Source organism: Martes martes (assembly GCF_963455335.1).
Source record: "Martes martes genome assembly, chromosome: 11".
NCBI lineage: Eukaryota > Metazoa > Chordata > Mammalia > Carnivora > Mustelidae > Martes > Martes martes.
In genome coordinates, this window is record NC_137899.1 from 83,050,904 (window position 1) to 83,072,513 (window position 21,610).

Below are 21,610 nucleotides of genomic sequence, written 5' to 3' on the forward strand. Positions count from 1 at the left end.
TAGGTTTTTATAGTTAGAATGCCCATATAACTTATCTCCCAAACTGAGTCATTTATGAGAAAGAATAAGCTGGAGGGAACAAATGTTGAAATAGGCAGGATTTTGGAAAGGCAAAGATACACCAGAACTATCCTAGGTAAAGCAGACTATATAGTCACCCAGTCTATAGTCTGTGATCTGTGCACACAAACTTAATTGGGGAAAGCCTTAAAAATTTTAATTTAATTTTCTAACTGTATTTTACCGCATCTAGAGGTGGTTTGGGGACTGGGTAGAAATCTACCTGTATCCATGGTCCATATTTTCAGTGTCATTTAAGATTTTTAGTATCTTGTGGAGCTTATTTATTCATTTTTGTGGCAGTTCAAACTACAATAATACTTTTCAAAATCTTCTGATTTCCATTTCTTCTTTGAGCCTCCAGTATTTTTTGTGAGCAAACATCTTAAATTCTACCTCACGGTAGCTATAGTCCCTGCCTCTTTCAGAGGAGGAATTGCTTAGACCATTAAAGTCTCTGTCTGTGATAAGGATTCTTTTTGTCCCTAAATTTTATTGCAAAGGAAGTATCTACATTAGAAGATTAGTGAAATTAAACATCTTAAAATGTGCCTTAAGCCTATATCCCTGAAGTCCAAGGAAGGACGTCATTATGGCATTAACCTTTCAAGAGAAAACCTTTGTCTGGAAACTTGAATATGACAAGATATAAGTCGTATATCTTTCTTTCTTTCTTTTTCTTTTTTCTTTTTTTTTTTTATTACAGATTTTATTTATTTATTTGACAGACAGATCACAAGTAGGCAGAGAGGCAGGCAGAAAGAGAGAGAGAGAGGAGGAAGCAGGCTCCCTGCTGAGCAGAGATTTCCTGATGTAGGCTCAATCCCAGGACCCTGGGATCATGACCTGAGCTGAATGCAGAGGCTTTAACCCACTGAGCCACCCAGGCTCCCCAGTAGTATATCTTTCTGATAGATTTCTGTTTTTCTTTTACTTTCTGTCCTACTTCTTTTCTCTTCTCCTGTCCTCTCCTTGTTTATAATCCTTTAAAGTTCAGTTAATATCTGTCTTTCCTATTCTGGTAATACCTGTTTTTCCTCCTACTTAATATTATATCACCTTGAAGTTCTTTTGGTAGTGCTTTGACTATAACATGCTGAGTCTTTCTATATTGTTCTCTCAAAACTACCAGATTTCTTTCTGTTTGGTTTGTCTATTCAGATCCACAAGAAATATTAATTGATTGTGTGTTATTGATTCTTTTTCTCCAAAATTAAGAGGTATATCTCAGTAGTTTCCTAGATTCCAGCTCCTTCTTCAATAGCAATATCAGAATGAGCTCTAAAATACTCTTTCCTTATTTCAATTGTAATCTGGCCTCTGCCACTGTAAAAGTCAGGACCACCATAGAAAATAGGTATCAGACTCAAAGTAGGATAATTCAATACTAATTAACAAGGCAGTACCTACAACACTTTGAGCACAAAGCATACCACAAGGGACAGTGCAGAACCCTGGACTAGTAATGGTGGACAGTTAACATATTTAAACCTAAATGGATGAGGAGACAGAGTGACTAATAGAAATTAGAAAAATAGAGCGGTGCTGCTAATAACAAGCCCAAATGGATGAAGGCAGGGACCAGTTAGCTAAACCCAACAGAGTCATATAGAAAAGACCAACTTGAAAGTGAGCCACATTGTGAACTTCAGGAAAAGAAGAGAGCCAAGCAAATGAGAGCAAAAGGCAAGAAGTCAGGATGGGATACATCCTGATACTGCTCAGTGATCATCCTCCTTCCCTCTGCTCTCTTTGCAGGGCTCACTGGTGACTGAATCAGAACTGAAACCAGATGACGTGGGAGCCCTGTCATACAGCCCATACATGTCAGTTTCCCGAGGCAGAGAACAAAAGAGAAAATGGTAGAAAGTAGTTTTGAGGGACAAGTGGAAGATAATTGCAACCATTTATGTACCTTATCCTTCAGTAGCCTCTCTCTCCTTTGTGTAGTGAAACATTTGTGTCTCAATCACAGACGATTCACAAATTACCGTCAGGATATGACATCATCTCAGGTTGATAGCAAATGTATTGTACTAAAAAAACTGGAATATAGAGCATTGGTCACAGTAGGTATTCTCACCTTCTTTTGTAAAAAAGCCTGTTCTCTGGTCAAAGGCACTATTACAAGAGATGCCATGGCTGTGTATAAGTGGAAAAAAAAAAATAGTAGTATTGACAAAACCTAGAGCAGTCAAATCCATACCCAGAATGTGTATGTTTTTTGATAACACTAAAGTGCCATGTCACTGTGAGAGGAGATGTCAAACCCAATAACCCTACCACTGTCAAGCCAGTTTTGTTTTTTTTTGTTTTTTCCCTTAGAGAATGGTGATGTATCAAGGGTTGGCATTTGCCTCTGCTACTGACAGGTTAAATATTCAAGCAAACTTCTTTCACATTATGTAATTACCAGCCATATTTACCACCCAAATTATGCCAACTGGGAAAGTTTCCCTTCAGTATTTAAGTATAAGATCCCTGCTAGGTGGGTTGATAGTACAAAAGCCATCGACCTCAGCCTGGAACATAGTATCAGGAGGGTTTACCCACATATGGTGCCACTGATTTTTTCTTCTGTATTAACTGGCCATAAAACCAGTAAAGTAGTAACTCTGGGAGTCTGTGTTCTAATTCTTCTTTGGAGTTTTCTTAGATGCTCCTACAGTATAATTCTTTGCCTTAGATCTTCCAATATTTTTTGATCCAAGTGGTAGGGTGTCTTGACTACAGTCTGGACCTGCTGCAAAAATTTGTGCTCCAGGTCTCAATCATAATTGTCCTCCATAGGGGTTATCTAAAAAATAGGCAGAGCAGAATAATCAAATGTAGCATTTTCTGCTTCTGAAATTCAAGAGGTCTCATGGAATACTGTGCCTCTTTCTTCTGATGAGTAGTGTAAATTAAGGCAAGATTTCCCTTACTTTAATAGGCAACATCTCTAAATGCTCCATACCATGGATACGTCTTAAATTGGGGGGGGGGGGGGTGTTAATTACCACACTCTGGGAAACATATCTAACAGTAAATCATGTAGTATTATTGCTACTTACTCATTATTGGATCCAACTAACATAAAACAATGTATGAATCAACAAGATGTTATAAGGGATATCTAGAGGACCAAAAGTCCTCTACATAATATTATAACAGAAAGACCAAGGCAATAAATGTATACTATTGTCATTGCTACATAAGTGGAAACTGCTTCTGATTTTCCCTACTTTTGGAAATATAACCAACTGCATTTGGCAAGTCTGTCACTACATACCAGGTGCCAGGGTTATGAGTATTTTCTCCAATAAAATATTGTATCCAGTATGGCAGCTGCAGTTGGCATTGTCATCTCATTCAGTTTATGAAAACCTACTATCAATTTCCCAACCACATTGGACTTTGCAGAGGCCAAGCAGGTGATATAAATGGGGATGTGACAGGGTTCACCATTCCTGCATCCTTTGGATTTTGATGGCAGTTCTGTACTCTACATTTGCCCTAATGAAGCTATATTGTTTTGATTTACTATTTTGATAGGGGTTCGTGGTACTTCCAAGGGTTTTTACTTGTCCATGCCTGCCATAATGACTCTCACTTCACAACCCAGGGAAACAGTACAAGGAATCTGTCAGTTAAAATCTATTTCCCTTATTCATTCTGAAATAACCACAGGATGGTTTCAAAATGACTATCTCCTCTTGAAGCTGGACTCTTTTTCCTTTCTGGTGATAAGAACTGTGTTGACAATAGCCATAGGTGATCTCCAGTACCCATGTATAATTTCCTTGCCTTGAATGGTGGTGGAATCTATAACTTGCCTCTAAGCAATCGAATATGGCAAAGGTGATAAGATACCACTGCCATGCTTTACTGCAAAGCAGAAAGGATTTTATAGGTGCAGTGATGGTTCCTAATCATTGATTAACTTCAAATTACCCTGTTTTAATCGAGTGAGCCCTTTTTAAGAGGGCACAGGGCTTTCCTTAAAGCTAGGACTCAAGAAGAGGCATTCTCTCTTTCTCTCAATCTCTTCCCCTCTCTCCCTCTCCCTTCCTCCTTTCCTTCACTTTTTGTCATGGATTCCACAGCCATTATGAAATGAATTCTGCCAGCAACCTGAGGGAGCTTGGAAGCAGATCCTTCCCCAGTTGAGCATCTGTATGAGAATGTGGCTGAGCCTACACCATGGTCACAGTCTTGTGAAACCCTGAGCAGAAAACCAAGAACCCAGCTAATCCACATCCAAACTTTTCAACTTTAGAAACTGTGAGATAATAAACAGATACTGTTTTATTGTTTTAAGCTTCTGTTAGTGATAATTTGTTTCCCACTATAGAAAACTAATACAGGAATTCTTACTATGGTTGAGCAGGATTTTGTAACTTTAGCACTCTGAGATTTTTGGACAGATAATTCATTCTTGTCAAGGATTATCCTATGCATCCTAAGATGTTTAGAAGCATCTCAGGCCTCTATTCATTAGAGGCCAGTAACACCTACCTTCCCAGTTGTGACAATGAAAAATGTCTCTAGATGTTGCCAGATGTCCACCAGGGGACAAAAATCACCCAGGTTCAGAAACACTGGTAGAGGCAACAAGAAGTGGTAGGAATTGGTTCACAGCAGAATCAAGATACTCATGTAAAGTTGTACAAAGTCATCAAAAGTGTAATTATTAAAAATATTTTTTAGGTAGGGTCGCCTGGGTGGCTCAGTCACTTAAGCATCTGACTCTTGGTTTTGGCTCAGGTCATGATCTCAGGATCATGGAATCAAGCCCTGGGTCAGACTCCATGCTGGGCGTGGAGCCTGCTTCAGATTCTCTCTCTCTCTCCTTCTGCCCGTACATGCACCATCCCTCCCCCTCACATGTGCACGTGCTCTCTCTCTCTTTCACTCTCTCTCAAAGAAAAAAAAAATTTTTTTTTAAAGTAGATAAGAGAAGGGGTTGCTTCTCTAAGCAAGTAAGTGTCAGGGAAATGTAATGTTTTCAAATTTCCCTTCTCATTTCTCACTCATATTTTTCCACAAGACTCTATGCCTTAGGAATCTACAGCTCCCCCAACAATATCCTTACTTCAGACTTAGAAGATTTCACCCCCTATCCTATCAGATTTTATAGAGCAGTTGGGAAAATTAAAAACAATGACACTGTAACTGCTGTTTTTCTTGAATATTTTAAATACAAATTTTATATCAAATTTCACTGAACTCTGAAAAGATCATGCTAATCAATTAGAAGCCAGTGTGTGAGTTTTACTCCCAAACTTTATCAAAATATCACAAGTGCTTCACATTTTTAAGTAGTTTGACAAGCAGGACTGTCTGGGAATGACCCCAGGAGAGTGCTCTGTCACCTGAACAATGAGTCACCTGCAACCTAGGACCCATATTTCAATAGAAGCAGATGCACCCAAACTTTTCTATTCTAAGGTCTAGTACCTTCCTTCTCCTGGCAGGAGGTGCTATTCCTGAAACCATCTTCCCATGACTACCATAGTACTCCGGATAATAGGTAGTTGTCTTTCCCAGGCTACAGCTCTAAACAGCTGGAATTAAAACTGAGATTCCTTGGAACCCCAGTAATCTCATCATTCCCCTGCTGGAAAAGTTATCTTCTAAGAAGGTAAAGGTCAAAGGATATCCCTTCTACTATTAAAAGTGAGATATGCTACTGCATATCCAAAAAATTCCTCGATCTTCTCTGCTTTGGGGATTAATGAGAGCTTTTGGGGAAATGTACCACCTCTTCTTATTGAAAACCTGCCATTTACATTTCCCCTAGTGAAGTCCATTCTTTAGATCATACTGTGTATTGTGAATTTGCCTATTTCATGAGAGGTGGTGACCACAAAAAGATCCACTTTGCATAAGTTCCAATGCTTTCTAAATCTAAACACATAAAACAAGTAGATCCTTCTTTATTCAGATTGGAAAATATGACTTCAGTTCAACAGATTCTCTATGTGTATATTCTCAGTAATCAAATGTTCAAGCAGCTCTTCCATAAGTGGCCTGAGGTGATCTCTGAAAATGGTTTTCTATCTACTTGGTCTAGAAAACCCTACAAAATCTTACAAATCAAGAGGTTCAGGTTTAAGAACACACCTGAAACTGCCCAGGCCATCAAGGGTATGTGCCTATCTGAAAAGCTACTATGTATCTGAAGGATTTCACTTTGCAGAAGCAGTGTGTGCCATTCTGTCACTACACTGGTGAAACTGGAAGGTATGCCCAGGCCAGAGAGTGAGGCTTCACAGTCTTGGTGGTCCAGAAGAATACTGAATTTTTACTGTGTATGCTTAAAAATGCAGAGAGTAATAATGAACTTAAGATGTTAGATGTAAATTCTCTGGTCATTGAGCACATCCAGGTGAACAGAGCCCCCAACATGTAGCATAGAATTTATAGGGCTCATAGTCAGATTAACCCATACATGAGCTCTCCTTGCCACATTGAGATGCTCCATACTCCAAAAAGAGAAGATTGTTCCTAAACCAGAAGAGAAAGTTGCACAGAAGAAAAATATCCCAGAAGAAACTGAAGAAACTTAGACCAGAGAGTAAATTCTGCAATAAATCATATAAAAATAAAAACAAAAAAAGTTCAAGCAAACCCTCGTGATTTTTTATTCAGTTGAAAACTGAGCAGTGAGAATATATATGGCATGGTATGTACAAATAAAAGAGCATAGTATACTGTACTACTATGCACTACCTATATGATGTGTACGTATTAAATTATATAATACATTGCACTACGAAGATATTTTATGAGCTACCCTAGCAAACTAAGCTATGGAAATCTCTTTAATTTGATGGCATATTATTTACAAATCAGAAGTATAATTGCATTTCTACAGTTTCTAACCTTAGCAACTTAAACATAAATTGTTCTTTATTTAGTGATTGAAAATGAACTCTAATAAATGAATTATACAGGCATTGCTGATTGGAAAAAGCAAGTATCTTTTTTGCGATGTCAGCTCTATTCTATGTCATCGTATAAATAGCCAGAGGCAGGCTTGAATACTTTACTTTCATCTGAAATTGACTAATGATTTCATGTTATTCATTCCCTGGTACCACCACACATTTTATTTGTTTGTTTGTTTCTTTTAATTTAAACTCTGTTTCTTCAACCTAATGGACAAAAGGTTCTAATAAGCCATGGCAGTGTTTCACAAGTCTCTGTATGATTATCTCCATTTCAAGCATGAGATACAGGGAAGAAATGAAGGAAGGTAAATCAAGCCACCTTACAAAACAATTCCATAATTGCCATCTTAGCCTTGAAGCATAAGTTCTTAATGGTGCATAAACAGTGAATCTTAGAACACTGAAAAAATAAAATTAAATTAAAAAAAAGAAAATTCCAATATTAAACTCACACTTTATTATTTCTGTCTTCATCTATACCAAGTATTTCCCCATATATTCAAACAGGACCCTTGTTTTATTGCTGGTATGCAGCTTTTGTTTCATATGGTACATGTACAAAGGAATGAATAAATATCGATAACCATACATTTATATTTGCAAAATTATTTTAGGTATCTGCTACTTTTTTTGTCTTCTCCACTGTGGGGACTACCTTTCTGAACAAGCACTCAAATACTTGACAACACCAGTCAGTTAGAGAATGCTATTCTTCTGGACCAAAGTTCTGGTGCAGGAGTATGCATGTAGCTCCAGTATGGTGAATTAGGAATCCTTTGAGGAGATTGATACAAGAGATGTGAGGTTGACGGTCTCTTTCCTTTTCAGACGGTGAGCTGTATGGACCATGCACGCCTGAGGGCTATCATTCAGATGGTGAAGCCAGACAACTGAAAACAGGAGTGAAAGGGTGAGTGACACCATGCAATAGCTAAAAGAGCCAATATATTTCATTGTTTATTTGGGGTTTGTCTTATTGCGGTTTTAAAAGTCACTTTAAGTTGTTTTATGACATTTGGAACTGAAAGACTTCTAAGTAATATAACTGTCCTGTATAATTTAGTATAAACTTCCTCCCTACAAATCAGAATTCCATTTTGACCTAGTTTGTCTTTTAAGAGATAAAGAGTACATTATTGGGTGCCTGGGTGGCTCAGTGGGTTAAGCCTCTGCCTTCGGCTCAGGTCATGATCCCAGGGTCCTGGGATCGAGCCCCACATCGGGCTCTCTGCTCAGCAGGGAGCCTACTTCCTCCTCTCTCTGCCTGCTTCTCTGCCTATTTGTGATCTCTCTCTGTCAAATAAATAAATAAAATCTTAAAAAAAAAAAGAGTACATTATTTAGGTTCCTGGCAGGAAACAGATCCCATTCCCAATGGGTAAATTGAAAATAATTACTGAAGAGACATACAGAGGTGGACAAGGTCAGAAAAACCAACAAAATAAGATGAAACTAAAATAAAAATATCCTGAGTTTCATAATGTCTTAGAAATCAGCCTAATTCTTTAGCATATGCAAGAAATATTTTAATTGAAGACCTTTTTCCTTCCACTAGTGAAAATGTTATACAAAGAAGGTAATGATAAGCTTTTTAGTACAATTTTGTAGACTCTTCCTTAAATTTCATTTGCAGTAGATGGAAATATTTATTGGAAACATTTTTCTTCTGAAGAAAATGCATTTACCAAATCTAGAAAAAAAAAGTGAAACAGTCAAGAAGTATGACACTCCTCAACCAACTTAAAATCTTTCTAACATAAGTGATATTTCTTTTCACAGTATATGCCCAGAAAGAATATGTAAGTATTTAGAAAGTTTTGTGAAGACATAATAACATGTCTACAGATAGGTTTATTAGAAAATGAAAGAATTGCCAAATTTTCCTTAAGTCTATTAGAAATCTCTGCTATAGCTTACATGAAAAAGAATGCCCCCAGTTAAATAATATTCATTTATTTTAGGTACACAAATGTTTGAGTACACAAATGGTTGAATCATTTAGGGAAAATACACACTGAGAACAAATTATGAAAGCCATTCTGTAAATAAAATGAATGATTTATTTTGTCATAAGTTCTATTTGTAACTTGATACTAACTTGGGTTGGGAATAGTCTCAACTAGCCTGAAGTAATCTTTAAAGATATTCTTAGAAACAAGAAAAAATAATCATATCACATGTGTTTTCTAAATATGCAGGATATACTAGGTTCACATTTTAATCACTTTAATAGAGCAACTTCTGCATTATTAGAATACTTGTTTGGCCTCATTTGCTTTATTCACTCAATTTTCCTAAATAAAAAACTATAATACTATCTAATAGTAAAAAAGTAATGAATATCTGAAACTTGGTTCAGCATATCGGAGTATTGCTGTTTTATGGGCACTAGAGTGTTAATGTGGATTAGCATTATATAGTGGATTCTTATTGCAAGAACATGTACTCTGGGCATACACTTAATGTTGAGTTCTATATGAATATTAGAATTAGATAATATTAGAATTAAGTAAACACTAGGAGATTGCCTCATTTTAATATTTATTCAACTGAAGTCCAGATAGTTTAAGGAACTTGTTTAAGCTACTTCAAAATAACCCAAGACTATAGGACAGGTACAAATTAGGAATATGTCTTTAGATTCTTGGTGGAGATGTCACAAAAAATACAAACTACTTGATCGCTGCCATTAACAATAGGTTGAGAATCATTAGGTTTTTGTAGTTTCTCTTATAAATTCTATCACTCGTATTAGTCTCAATATGCTGGTTTTAAGAATGTGCCATACATGATGCACATCTAGGACTCCCCTAGAACTCAAGATAAGATAGTGTTCCTAAGTATTGAATAAGAAGTTATACTTTGCATCTGTGTCACCTTTCCCCAAGCTCATAAGTCATGACTGTGATGGTTGGGTCCATTTTTACCATAGATCTCTATCACTGAAACACAGCTATTGAATCTCAAAGTTAACTCTGATGAATAATTGTTTTCTCTAAATAAGGATTCCATCACATGTAGATAATAACTTGATTTGCCAGGACATGATTTCTAAATACTTTGAACTGGGATTTCCTAACAGAGAGTAGTGAATATATTTTTAAGATGAGTATGAAAAGATAACTCTGTTTATGAGAAAGATTTCATTCATGGTGGTAAAAAGTAATACTAAATATTTCAAAGTGAAAGCTGAAAATTCTTGGTCAAGGTGATGTGGTAATTCATACTGCTGAAAATCCTGAAATGATAGCTAGAATAAAGCTTCAGCTTTTCTAAAAAGCTTTTGGGAAGTTGGTGAACTGAAAGTTTCCCATTCACTTAGTGATTGTTGTGCAGTAGGAAATTTGTTTGATGGCTCGAATTAAACAATTTTTTCATGTAAAAAGAATAGAGATTGAATCATAGTTGTAAATTATAGATCTACTTCTTACATTTTGCGAAATCCTGGGGAGCGGAGGATCTCCTAGAGAAAATTCAATATAAAACCAATTTTAGAAAAAGTTTCTCAGTCATGATGAGGAGTTGAATTATCATTTAAACTGCATAGGATTAAGATGTAAAGCCATAACAGATATGGTAATGCAAAAAATGATTGTTTAATGAGGACTGGGTCATCAGGAAATGTTTCAAGAAAAGATAGAACTGAAGCTGTTATTTGAGGAATAGTTATAATTTGAATTTGGCTTGATTTAGGATGTTCTTGATACAAAAATATTTTACTGATAATCCTTTCAGTCCCCTAGACCAAGCATCCAATTTGTATCTGGTTTTTGTTTTGTTTTGTTGTAGCTTTAAGATTAGTTAGACTTTATCAGTGGAAAACAAATTAAGCAACACTTATGTAAGCAAAATAGTTAAGCATATTTTCTTCTGCAATTAAATATAGCTAGAAGGATTTTGACCCAAAGTACTTCCTAAGTCCTCAGACCAGTAATAGGAAAGATTAGCTTCTGGACCAGATATATTTAATGAACTACTCAGGTAGGTATCATTTTTTTGACTCTTACATTAAAACCAAAATGATTTTATGTCACTAAGCTAGAATATAATTTTAAGAGCTTATGGAATATGCCCAAGGACATCTACTGTGTCATCTATTGCTGTCAAGTAAGGAAATCCACCTAATTGACTTATATTTCAGGATACTTAAAAATAAAGACTGAGTGAAATGACTAAACTGGCTGTTTGGCTTCTGTGAGAAAAGCTAATATGTCTTTAAAGAAGGATTATATTTGCTTAGAGGATTGAAACCTCGTTTACCTCTTATGACAATATTCAGCTAAGAAATATTCAGTGATGCTTCCCATCTCTATTTTAGGAGCTGCCTAGAGTTATGACTGATGCATTTGGTTCTCTCCATAATGTTTCTAATAATACAGCATACTCAAAAGCAACTGAGCCTGAGCTAGCCACTGAAGCTGGAGAACAAAGCATTTTGTTCGATCATTCTTAAAAGGGACAGTAACTTTTTGTAAAACCCCAGAGCCCTTAACATGGCTTCATTTCACATTCTTTTCTGTATGTACTGTTCTCAGCATGAAGCAGTTCCAAAAGACATTAGAACTGCGAGATTCAGGAAACCGTTGGATCAGATAATTACAGTTTCCTTCATCTTATATTAATTCAGGATGGTTTCCCTTTTGTTTCTTAAGAATAAATATGGTGCCATATCCCCCTCCCCTCCCCAGAACAGTTGGAATGTTTCTGTTCAAGGCAGCTACTTAGGCAACCAATATTTTTTTTTCTTGAACAAATACTGAAACATTTGGAAGTGAGAAGACAGATCAGGGCAGGTGATTTCCAAATGTTCTTCCATTCAAGAATGTTATATATTATTTCAGCATATTTTTAGAAAACAGATACTCAGTATTCCACTTTTCACATAATGTTTCCCACAAGGTCACAACAATATAATAAAACATGTGCTGTGCCCACATATACATAAGTATGTATGTTGCTCACAGGGACAATAAAACAAAACCTCACATGATTGCAGGCATAATTTTTTTTATAATTTAAAAAAATTTTTTTATAAACATATATTGTATTATTAGCCCCAGGGATACAAGTCTGTGAATTGCCAGGTCTACACACTTCACAGAACTCACATAGCACATACCCTCCCCAATGTGCATAACCCCACCACCCTCTCCCTACCCCCCTACCCCCAGCCACCCTCAGTTCGTTTTGTGACATTAAGATTCTCTTATGGTTTGTCTCCCTCCTGATCCTGTCTTGTTTCATTTATTCTTTTCCTACCCCCCCAAACCCCCCACGTTGCATCTCCACTTCCTCATATCAGGGAGATCATACGATAGTTGTCTTTCTCCAACTGACTTATTTCGCTAAGCATAATACCCTCTAGTTCTACCCACTTCGTCGTGAGTGGCAAGATCTCATTTCTTTTGATGGCTGCATAGTATTCCATTGTGTATATATACCACATCTTCTTTATCCATTCATCTGTTGATGGACATCTAGGTTCTTTCCATAGTTTGGCTATTGTGGACATTGCTGCTATAAACATTCGGGTGCACGTGCCCCTTCAGATCACTGCGTTTGTATCTTTAGGGTAAATACCCAGTAGTGCAATTGCTGGGTCATAGGGTAGGTCCATTTTCAACTTTTTGAGGAACCTCCATGCTGTTTTCCAGAGTGGTTGCACCAGCTTGCATTCCCATCAACAGTGTAGGAGGGTTCCCCTTTCTCCACATCCTCGCCAGCATCTGTCATTTCCTGACTTGTTAATTTTAGTCATTCTGACTGGTGTAAAGTCATATCTCATTGTGGTTTTGATTTGTATTTCCCTGATGCCGAGTGATGTGGAGCACTTTTTCAAGTGTCTGTTGGCCATCTGGATGTCTTCTTTGCAGAAATGTCTGTTCATATCCTCTGCCCATTTCTTGATTGGATTATTTGTTCTTTGGGTGTTGAGTTTGCTAAGCTCTTTATAGATTTTGGATACTAGCCCTTTATCTGATATGTCATTTGCAAATATCTTCTCCCATTCTGTCAGTTGTCTTTTGGTTTTGTTAACTGTTTCTTTTGCTGTGCAAAAGCCTTTGATCTTGATGAAATCCCAATAGTTCATTTTTGCCCCTGCTTCCCTTGCCTTTGGCGATGTTCCTAGGAAGAAGTTGCTGTGGCTGAGGTCGAAGAGGTTGCTGCCTGTATTCTCCTCAAGGATTTTGATGGATTCCTTTCTCACATTGAGGTCCTTCATCCATTTTGAGTCTATTTTCGTGTGTGGTGTAAGGAAATGGTCCAATTTCATTTTTCTGCATGTGGCTGTCCAATTTTCCCAGCACCATTTGTTGAAGAGACTGTCTTTCTTCCATTGGACATTCTTTCCTGCTTTGTCAAAGATTAGTTGACCATAGAGTTGAGGGTCTATGTCTGGGTTCTCTATTCTGTTCCATTGATCTATGTGTCTGTTTTTGTACCAGTACCATACTGTCTTGATGATGACAGCTTTGTAATAGAGTTTGAAGTCTCCAATTGTGATGCCACCAACTTTGGCTTTCTTTTTCAATATTCCTTTGGCTATTCGAGGTCTTTTCTGGTTCCATATAAATTTTAGGATTATTCGTTCCATTTCTTTGAAAAAAATGGATGGGATTTTGATAGGGATTGCATTAAATGTGTAGATTGCTTTAGGTAGCATAGACATTTTCACAATATTTGTTCTTCCAATCCGTGAGCATGGAACATTTTTCCATTTCTTTGTGTCTTCCTCAATTTCTTTCATGAGTACTTTATAGTTTTCTGAGTATAAATTCTTTGCCTCTTTGGTTAGGTTTATTCCTAGGTATGTTATGGTTTTGGGTGCAATTGTAAATGGGATTGACTCCTTAATTTCTCTCTCTTCTGTCTTATTGTTGGTGTAAAGAAATGCAACTGATTTCTGTGCATTGATTTTATATTCTGACACTTTAGTGAATTTCTGTACAAGTTCTAGCAGATTTGGAGTGGAATCTTTTGGGTTTTCCACATATAGTATCATATCATCTGCAAAGAGTGATAGTTTGACCTCTTCTTTGCCAATTTGGATGCCTTTAATTTATTTTTGTTGTCTGATTGCTGAGGCTAGGACTTTTAGTACTATGTTGAATAGCAGTGGTGATAATGGACATCCCTGCCATGTTCCTGACCTTAGCGGAAAAGCTTTCAGTTTTTCTCCATTGAGAATGATATTTTCGGTGGGTTTTTCATAGATGTCTTTGATGATATTGAGGTATGTGCCCTCTACCCCTACACTTTGAAGAGTTTTGATCAGGAAGGGATCCTGTACTTTGTCAAATGCTTTTTCAGCATCTATTGAGAGTATCATATGGTTCTTGTTCTTTCTTTTATTAATGTATTGTATCACATTGATTTATTTGCAGATGTTGAACCAACCTTGCAGCCCTGGAATAAATCCCACGTGGTCATGGTGAATAATCCTTTTAATGTACTGTTGGATCCTATTGGCTAGTATTTTGGTGAGAATTTTCGCATCTGTGTTCATCAAGGATATTGGTCTGTAGTTCTCTTTTTTGATGGGTTTTGATGGGTTTCTTTTTTCTGGTTTTGGGATCAAGGTGATGCTGGCCTCATAAAATGAGTTTGGAAGTTTTCCTTCCATTTCTATTTTCTGAAACAGTTTCAGGAGAATAGGAATTAATTCTTCTTTAAATGTTTGGTAGAATTCCCCTGGGAAGCCGTCTGGCCCTGGACTTTTGTTTGTTTGGAGATTTTTGATGACTGTTTCAATCTCCTTACTGGTTATGGTTCAGTTGTGGTAGTTTGTATATCTCTAGGAATGCATCCTTTTCTTTTTTATTTATTTATTTATTTATTTGTAATTTTTATTTATTTATTTATTTGACAGGCAGAGATCACAGGCAGGCAGAGAGGCAGGCAAAGAGAGAGGTGGAAGCTGGCTCCCTGCTGAGCAGAGAGCCAATGTGGGGCTCGATCCCAGGACCCTGGGATCATGACCTGAGCTGAAAGCAGAGGCTTTAACCCACTGAGCCACCCAGGTGCCCCAGAATGCATCCTTTTATTCCAGATTGTCAAATTTGTTGTCGTAGTGTTGCTCATAGTATGTTCTTATAATTGTTTGTATTTCTTTGGTGTTGGTTGTGATCTCTCCTCTTTCATTCATGATTTTATTTATTTGGGTTCTTTCTCTTTTCTTTTTGATAAGTCTGGCCAGGGGTTTATCAATCTTATTAATTCTTTCAAAGAACCAGCTCCTAGTTTCATTGATTTGTCCTATTGTTTTTTTGGTTTCTATCTCATTGATTTCTGCTCTGATCTTTATGATTTGTCTTCTCCTGCTGGGTTTAGGCTTTCTTTGCTGTTCTCTCTCCAGCTCATTTAGGTGTAGGGTTAGGTTGTGTATTTGAGACCTTTCTTGTTTCTTGAGAAAGGCTTGTATTGCTATATATTTTCCTCTCAGGGCTGCCTTTGCTATGTCCCACAGATTTTGAACCATTGTGTTTTCATTATCATTTGTTTCCATGAATTTTTTCAATTCTTCTTTAATTTCCTGGTTGAGCCATTCATTCTTTAGAAGGATGCTGTTTAGTCTCCATGTATTTGTGTTCTTTCCAAATTTCCTCTTGTGATTGAGTTTTAGCTTCAGAGCATTTTGTTCTGAAAATGTGCAGGGAATGATCCCAGTCTTTTGATACCAGTTGAGACCTGATTTATGACCCATGATGTGATCTACTCTGTAGAATGTTCCATGTGCACTAGAAAAGAATGTGTATTCTGTTGCTTTGGGATGGAATGTTCTGAATATGTCTGTGATGTCCATCTGGTCCAGTGTGTCATTTAAGGCCTTTATTTCCTTGTTGATCTTTTGCTTGGATGATCTGTCCATTTCAGTGAGGGGAGTGTTAAAATCCCCTACTAATATTGTATTATTGTCAATGTGTTTCTTTGATTTTGTTGTTAATTGGTTTATGTAGTTGGCTGCTCCCATGTTAGGGGCATAGATATTTAAAATTGTTAGACCCTTTGAATATGATATAGTGTCCTTCCCTATCTCTTATATAGTCTTTGGCTTAAAATCTAATTGATCTGATATAAGGATTGCCACCCCAGCTTTCTTTTGATGTCCATTAGCATGGTACATTGTTTTCCACCCCCTCACTTTAAATCTGGAGGTGTCTTTGGGTCTAAAATGAGTTTCTTGTAGACAGCATATTGATGGGTTTTGGTTTTTTATCCATTCTGATACGCTCTGTCTTTCGATTGGGGCTTTTAGCCCATTTACATTCAGGGTAACTATTGAGAGATATTAATTTAGTGCCATTATATTGCCTGTAAGGTGACTGTTACTGTATATTGTCTCTGTTCCTTTCTGATCTTCTACTTTTAGGGTCTCTCTTTGCTTAGAGGACCCCTTTCAGTATTTCCTATAGAGCTGGTTTGGTGTTTGCAAATTCCTTCAGTTTTTGTTTTTCTTGGAAGCTTTTATCTCTCTTTCTATTTTCAATGATAGCCTAGCCGGATATGGTATTCTTGGCTGCATGTTTTTCTCATTTAGTACTCTGAATATATCATGCCAGTTCTTTCTGGCCTGCCAGGTCTCTGTGGATAAGTCTGCTGCCAATCTGATATTTTTACCATTGTATGTTACAGACTTCTTGTCCCGGGCTGCTTTCAGGATTTTCTCTTTGTCGCGAAGACTTGTAAGTTGTACTATTAGATGATGGGGTGTGGACCTATTCTTATTTATTTTGAGGGGGGTTCTCTGCACCTCCTGGATTTTGATGCCTGTTCCCTTTGTGCAGGCCTTATTTTGTCATGGTAGTTTTTCACCAAAAAATAAGATTTATAACCTAAGATTTAGGCAGTCAGCAGACATGCCTGATTATGCAGTATGGATCTATTACTCTGCCTCTGCATGAGATAGAAAATAAAAAGGCAAAATCCTTGTTCTTTAGGATCTTGAGGAATTCAGTTTGTGAGAAAGATTAGTAAACACAGTCAAAACCCAGTGAGCTGAATGCTACAGTGGAGGCAGGCAGGAAACAGCACTCCAAGATGCAAGGGCAATTTGTGGTGAAACTCTACCTAAAAGATTGTGTAAGAATTCCTTTCTCTGACAAGGAGGGCAGATCTTTTAGATAAAGTCCCAGCACCTGCAAAGTCCTATAGATGTGAGGGAAGATGGTCATGCAGGTAACAGAAGGACATTTCTTTAAAGGCAATAGCAAACAAATAGACCTCAGAAAGGGGAAAGTAAGGAAAGGTAGCACTGATTAAAGCTAGGAGAGATGATTGTGGCTGTTTTTTTTTTCAAATAAGGAAACCTGCAGTTAAAACTTTAGAAAGATAAAAACAGGTTTAGGTACAGACCACAGAGATATGTTTCACAACATTCAAGTGTGGAATTTTCTGAAATAGAGCCAGAATAAATACCTGTGCCAGAGGTAGCATTAATAATAAACTATGGAGGCATAAGGTCTAGCATTCTTCATTTACAGGGCCCTTAGTTGAATCAACCAAGTAAACTGTTATCATTCTGAATAAAACTTCACTTGTGTACCTAATTTTGTATTCACAATTTTGTGATATGTATTTTTAGAGAGTTCCTCCAGATTATATGAACTTTGGGCCCAAAAAATCCTGCATTCACTTGCCTAGAGGATAAGTCCATGGAAGTGCTAAAAAAGTAATAACTAGAAGTTAGAGTGTCAAAGTAACTGGCCTAATTTTGTAAACTAAGTCGTTAGATTATAAAAAGGCATCATTGCTTAGCTATACACAATAGACAAAATAGAGCAGTTTCATCCTCACTTCCAAAAAAGTAGTGTAGTTTTTTTTTTTTTTTTTTCACCAATAGGTATTTACCTTTTGTCCTGGACCAGCCATCCCAGCCCCTGCTTGGGGAGAGGTCTGCCACTGATCACAAGAATGCGTATTCCTTGTTCCTCAGAGACATAGGGTGCGCAGGTTGAAGAGAAAGCACAGGAATTCTGAAATGTGGTCCATGACAGAATTATGCAGAGTCTCTATCTACCATTGAAAAAGTGGATAAACAGGGATCAGTTTGAGTGAGAAAGGTTTGAAGAAAGGGATATACTAGTGCAGAATTGACTACTCAAGATAATAACCCCAAAAGATTCAGAATCCAGATGCCAGGGAATTGTACCAATGTTGCTAAGCAGATTTTTAAAAATATTTTATTCTATGCCCTGAATTTTCTATATTTGTAAGGGTTGTTTGTTGAATTATTAAAATCAACTTTTACAAAGGTGGGATAATCTCACCTATTGAATCTTGCGTGAAACAAATGAGGACCCATACCGTCTGACAAATCACAAGTTTGACATATATAGAGATAAGTGACATATCTATCTTCATATATATACACTCAGTTAATTTTCACAAAGTGGATATCCTGTATAATCAGCATTCATGTTATAAATAGCACCTCAAAGAGTCTGTTTGTGAACCCTTGCAGGCATTATTTCTACCTAAAGTAATCACTATCCACATTAGTTAGAATAACTTGAGAGATAAGTTTTGTCTACTTTTGAATTGTACAGTACTATTCCTTTGTACCCAATTTCTTAAGTATATCAATACGATTCTTCCCTGTTATTGAGTATAGTAGTAGTTTATTCATATTTATTGCTATATTGAATTCCATTGTATGAACAAATATTTCAAATTGTATTCTTTTCCACTATTGACTGACACTTGGGTTGTTTTCAATTTGGGGCTGCATGAAAGCTCTGCTATGAATATTCTGACTTATGAATGTTAGTGAATATATGTAACATTTGCATTGGGTTTATAACTAGCAGTGGAATTGCTGGGTCATGAAGTAAAACCACATATTCCTTTTTAGTAAATAATGCCAAGCAGAATGCTTGTGAAATTTATATTCCTAGTAGCAGTGTTTAAGAACTTTATCTGCTCTACATAGCTTTAATTATTGCCATTCTGTTTGTTTAGTACCATCTCACTGTTAGAATTTTTATTCCCCTGATGATTAATGAGGTTGAGTCCATATCCATATGTTTACTGATAATTTGGATGTCCTCTTTTTTGAAGCACTTACAATTAGTTTATTTGCCTATAGGATCATCTGTTTTCTTTTTTTCTTTTTAATTTGAAGGAACTCTATATATTCTGTATCAAAGATTTTGTCAGATAAGGAATAGAAAATATGTTTTTCAACTTGGAGTCTTGGGATTTTACTCAGGAATACCTTCTAAAAGAACAAATGATTTTAATTTAAATACATGTACTTATGCCTTTCTGATTTTTGTAATCTTCAAGTAAACATTTTAAGTAAAGGATATGTTTTCCTGCATGCGGTATATCAGTGAATTCTATTTAGAGTGTGACCCCTTCTAAAAATGAAATAAGTAACCTGTGGTCAAGAGAAAATGTTTGGGTTTCCTATGGCAAAAAAAAGTAGATAAGTAAACATATTGTTGTCAGACAATTTAAATTCTCCCTAAATAACATCATTAATTATGGTTTAGGAGAAGGAGCATACCATGGAAACAAGCTGTTTTCTTAGCCATGTATATCTCTGCATGCCCTATTTTTTAATTTACTTTTATAATGTGTTATTTATGCATACACATATAAAATATATATTTGATACTTATGGGAGAGATATTTCTCTTCAACTCAGTTTTTTGACTGTAGGTAAAAAGATGTCTAAACTCTAAATAATTTTCAGTTGTATCTATACTTAACTAAAATTCAGCTGGTTTATTAGTAGTTACTTAAACATTAACACAGTAAGAATGAAATTTTAAGAAAAGTAAGTTAACTCGGGGTGCTTGGGTGGCTCAGTCAGTTAAGCAGCCAACTTTTGGTTTCACCTCAGGTCATGATCTCCTAGTTGTGGGATCCAGTCCTACTTCAGGCTCTATGCTCAGCAAGGAGTCTGCTAGAGATTCTCTCCCTGTTCCCCATCCCCCACTCATTTATGTGCACGCTCTCTCTCTCTAAAATAATCTTTAAAAAAAAAGGTAAGTTAATAACATTTACTTTTCAGTGTCTACATGATGGAAATACCAAAAAGAAAAAAACAAAGAAGAAGAAAGGAGAGAAACGAGGGGGAAAAATTGTATAACTCTTTCGATTTGAGAAATAGGGAAAACAGTGTTTGTACGATTATGGTAATCTTTTTCCTATAGTGAAGTAGTCATATTATCATAAAAAATGTATTCAGCCATCTGCTAGACGACTAGAGATATGTGTTTGATCCACAGCTGCTGCAATAAATGCTATTTGTAAGTTGAATTGGACTGGTTGTATTGTTCTCAAATTTGAGTACATATTTCCAAATGACATGTGCCACTTTATGGACATGCTGCAGAAATATTAAGCAATTACAATGTCAGAATGTTATCTCCAAGCCGTTCTTCTACCATTCATAAACATAATGCCGTCATGTTCATACCTTAAATAACCAATCCAAGACCAATCCCAGTAGAACGCTGGCTTTCATACATATGATATAGGAAGTATGCCTAGAATCTCCATCCCATCCTTATAATGACAGATATTGGGATATGTTAATTAGCCTGATTATGGTGATGATTACATGATATATATGTACATTGAAACATCAGTTGTACACCTTAAATATATACAATTTTTACATGTTAATGTTATCTCAATAAGACTGTTTTAAAAAGAAGGAAAAGAAATTTCATCAAATCTGAACATTTTCCTTGAAGCAGATGAGTGACTAAATTATCAAGTCAGAGAGTTGTCATTCTCTTTTTAATGAACTCTAGGAATAGATCCCCTTAAGCTTTCTCAGTAGAACTTCCAGTGTTTTATTTCTCTTATCATCTGAGGTTGCTCTTTTCAGTGTTTAACTGAAATGACCGGCTGTAGTGTTAAATTTCATGGGTGTAGTTATATATTCATAAGATCCTTCATTTACTTGTAGCCATCAATTAAGTCAGTCCATAGTCTTTTTAAAATTTTCCTTGCTTTAAGCTAAATAGATCTAAATGCTGTGACCTTTCTTTATAATATGTGAATTCCATTTCTTTGGTCATTTTTCTTTAGTATTTGTGAATCATCATCATCACCATTATCTTTTCTGGATTAGTTACAATACATTCATTCAGTTCTGAAACTTGTTGATTTTCTCATTAGAATCTTAAACAAATCTGTGAAATGAGTAAAAAAAGTGCAATTTTAATGAAAAGAATACTCATAATGAATACTCCCTCCATTACTTCCCATTATAGGACTCATATTTTATAGTTGTCAGTGCTCAAGTAGTCTTTCAACATTGGCTTCATTTTCATTTTTCATTTGCATTTGCATTTTCACTATGGGTCCACCTTCAAACTCCTCTAAATTGAATTTAATTATTTAAATGATAAATGGAGTGATTATATATTAATATCAATGCTTTATTTTCAAGTTTGATGACTGAAAAATATGCTAGTGATAATTATGCAAGGGTCAGAATGCTCTGTGTGTTCTAAAACAATCCTCACCAAATCGTATACCTCCTTATCAGTATTAAGAAAAGATCCACTCATCTTCCATTCAAGAAGGCACCCCACAACTCAGAGAGTTCTAGATAAGTTCCACACCACCCCCCTTCCCCCACCCCAGATCTCTAG

At 36.3% G+C, this 21,610-nt stretch overlaps 1 pseudogene across 1 annotated transcript in view; it reads left to right on the forward strand.

Moving 5' to 3' along the window:
* Positions 1 to 6,090: 6,090 nt before the first annotated feature.
* The window catches only part of LOC308352491 (large ribosomal subunit protein uL22-like), a 126,208-nt pseudogene continuing 110,688 nt past the window's right edge, over positions 6,091 to 21,610 (forward strand). Inside the window, exons 1-2 of the transcript in view lie at positions 6,091 to 6,619; positions 7,824 to 7,905. The product of the transcript in view is annotated as a large ribosomal subunit protein uL22-like (transcript). The remainder of the gene's footprint in view (positions 6,620 to 7,823; positions 7,906 to 21,610) is intronic.